We start from the raw sequence: 3,544 nt of genomic DNA on the forward strand, positions 1-3,544 counted from the left end.
AACCAGGGTCTGGGCTTCACACCACCCCACTCGCCCGGCGCTGGGGTGGGGTGGGGGGGCTGGGCTTGTTATACCAATAGAATAAAAACCAGCAGGATCTTATTAAGAGGGATAAGGCAAAGATGCCACATTTATTGTAAATATAATAATACTATAAAAGATAACAGTAAATAACGTTGTTTGGCTACTTATTTCTATTACTACTTATTTCTTATACACACACATTATACCTAATACCTACACACACACACACTCACACACACACACACTCACACACTCACATTCACACACACACACATCCATCAGATGTTCTGCAGCTGCTGCATAGTTACCAGTCCTGCTTGAGTTTGTAGCTTGAGTTTGCAGCTTGGGTTCGTAGCTTGTGGCGGCTAACTGGCCAGGAAAGCCGGGCACAAGGACGAGCTGGGTCTCTGTTGGGAATGCACCGATGCCCTTCCATGTTGGCAGCAGAATGTTACCCTTCTCCCAAAGTTTTCCATCTCACCCATCCTTTTTGTAGGCTTTAGTTTGAATCCAGAGTCTATAGGTCTTGCTGTGTCACGCTGCCTCTGGGTTCGGTGATTGATCACCCATCAATTGCAGACATGACTTTCAGCCTCGGACCGGGCTTTGATCTTCCTTCTATTGTACCTTTTCTTTTTAGGGTGGATTCTTCTTACTTTGTTAGGGCTCTTGTCTGCATCTTCAGCCGTTGATGTTTTAACTCTATTTAATCAGGACAGGCTGGGGCTGGAGGTTGATTCCATCATCCATACATACCTCATTCACACGTCTAAACTAATAAGATTACACCAGGGTTTGCAAAAATGAAGGTTGCAGCAAGCCCTTACAAAATGGAGTAAGCATTTTAAAATGGGGTTTGAATTACAATATGGCAAATAGTGAACAGAAGTTACAATATAGACAAGTATAATGGATGGCAAACAGTGAACAGAAGTTACACTGTAGGCAAGTGTAATAAATGGTGAACAGAAATTACAATACTGAAACAGTGCAAGTCTCAGTGATTTAAGCAGGAATTGGATTGATAGTGTAACTCACAAAGGCAGCTGACTGAACAGCTATGTCTCTTAACAGGCATCTTAATTGTTATTTAGCCAGTTATTGGGGTAACCGGTTTTATGAATGAATATTATTTCATTCATAAAACTTTACTTATGAAGTTGCATTAATAAAGTGAACAATTAAAAACAATTTCATTCATCAGTCCTACAGGCTGGGCATATGGGGATCCCTCACCCAGGTGGAGATGCAGCCCCTGTGGGGGTGGGGTGTTGGGTGGGATTCCAGCCTTTTGCAACATCCCCCCGCCCATGGGATTCAGGCTGGGGGTCAGACCGTGGGGGGCGCCCCTGGTGCAATGGGGCGCTAGATCCCTCCCAGCCAAGCAGCCCGGTGCCCCCCTTCCAGCACTGAGTTTGGGGTGCTGCTGGGATGCTGCTCATAGAGTGAGGGGAGCAGGGACAGGGACCCCCAGGACTCCACCCCAGTACAAGGGGGCAGGGAGAGCAGCTGCCCCCCCAGGGGTTAATGCCAGCAGACACCCCATTAACCAGCTGGGGAGTGCCAAGCTGGGGGGGGCGCTGGTGATGGGAGGGGATGTACCCCCCTCGGCAGGGGGTAGAGGGCTGGTGGGGGAATAGGCAGCGAGTTCCATACCCACGTGGTGCTCGAGCCCCAGCAATATTCAGAGCCAGGGGCCCAGCTCCAGCAATACTTGGGGCCGGGTGTCCCCCCCCCCCCGCCCCCCCTGCCTCCCCCAGCCCCGACTTGCTGCCCCCCGCCCCCCCTCGCCTCTCCGGCCCCAGAGCAGAGGGTCTCTGTCTCTTCCCTGCAGCCGTGCCCCCACCTCCACTGCCAGGGCAGACTGACTGTGATCCTGCCCCTCCCCCTCAGACCCTTCCCTTTTCCAATGGGACCCTCCAGCAGCACAGCCCCCCCCCGCCAGTGACCGCTCCTGCCCCATGCTGGGCAAGGCGCAGCCCCATCCCTCACCCCCAGTGAGGCTACAGTCAGGGGCAACAGCAGGGGAGGAGGCGCACGCAGCACCCCCCGGCACCCACCACGGGGGAGGCGAGGGAGATTCCTGGACCTGAGAGGGGCCCTAGGAGCATGTGCAGTGACAGTGGTGGGGGTGAGTGTGCTGCTGTGGGGCAGGAAAGGGGGGCTTGTCCCCCAGAGCTCGCTGCTGCTGGCAGGGAAAGGGCGGGGGGGGGGGGGGGAAGTCCTCCTCTCTGGCCCCTGTCCCGGAGCAGCCTGCCTGTACCCCAAACTCATCCCCAGCCCTGCCCCATCTCAGAGCCCACACCCCCAGCCAGAGCTTTCACCCCCCACTGCACCCTCAACGTGAGCCCCTCCAGCACCTCGTCCCAGCCCTGAGCCCCTCCCACACCCCAAACCCCTTATCTGCAGCCACACCCCACAGCCCTCACCCCTGCACCCCTCCGCTCCCCAAACTCCCTCCCAGAGCCTGCACCCCAATCCCCTGCCCCCGCCTAGGGCCTGCACCCCAGACCTCCTCCCTCACCCAAACTCCCTCCCAGAGCCTTGGGCAGGTGCGGGGGGTGGGGGGTGGAGTTTGGGAGCTACCAAAATTCCTACAAACATGCCACCCCTGGGTGTGTGTGTGGGGGGGGGGGCAGGACTCCTGGGTTCTGTCATGGGCGTTGCGAGGGGAGGGGGTTGGAGCGGGATCCCCGGAAGCCAGGACGCCTGGGTCCCCGTCAGACACCTCACACAGCCGGAGTGCTAATACCAAGCCTTTATTCAATGCCAGTTACAGACTTTGGAGGGGGCAGGTCACCCCGTGATCGGGGGGGGGGGGGGGGCTCCGGCCCGGCGGGGCAGCAGGATTTAAAGGGCCGGCGCCGCGGGCAGCTCGCGGCTCAACTGCTGTCGCCCAGGGTGAGCCGGTCGAAGAGATACTCGCCCAGCCCCGCCTCGGGCGCCCCCACGCGCCGCAGGTTGGTCACGTGGTCGCCCAGTTTCTTCAGGAGCTTCACCTCCTCGTCCAGGTAGTGGGTCTCCAGGAAATGGCACATCTGGGGGGGGTGGAGGGGGGAGAAGAGGAGAGTTAGAGACGGGGGTCCCCTTGGGCCTTCCCCTCCACAGGACTCCTGGGTTCTCTTCCCGGCTCTGGGAGGGGAATGGGGCCTAGTGGTTAGAGCCGGGGGCCCGGACTCCTGGGTTCTCTCCCCGGCTCTGGGAGGGGAGGGGGTTCTAGTGGTTAGAGCCGGGGGTGGGGGGGCACGCGCTGGGAGACATTACTCCTTAGTTCTCTCCGCATGGGAGAACGTCCTGCCCCTGCCGGAGCTGGTCCATTGTCACGGGGATACGTGTGTTAGTTCAGTGGTTTCAAACCATCGCTGGCGCTGCCCGGCTCAGGCAGGCTAGTCCCGACCTGTTCTGACACCGCGCTGCGCCCCGGAAGTGCCCAGCAGCAGGTCCGGCTCCTAGGCAGGGGGGGCCACAGGGCTCCAGGCGCTGCCCCCACCCTGAGCACCGGCTCCGCACTCCCATTGGC

The sequence above is a fragment of the Emys orbicularis genome, unplaced genomic scaffold (assembly GCF_028017835.1).
Source record: "Emys orbicularis isolate rEmyOrb1 unplaced genomic scaffold, rEmyOrb1.hap1 scaffold_94, whole genome shotgun sequence".
Classification (NCBI taxonomy): domain Eukaryota; kingdom Metazoa; phylum Chordata; order Testudines; family Emydidae; genus Emys; species Emys orbicularis.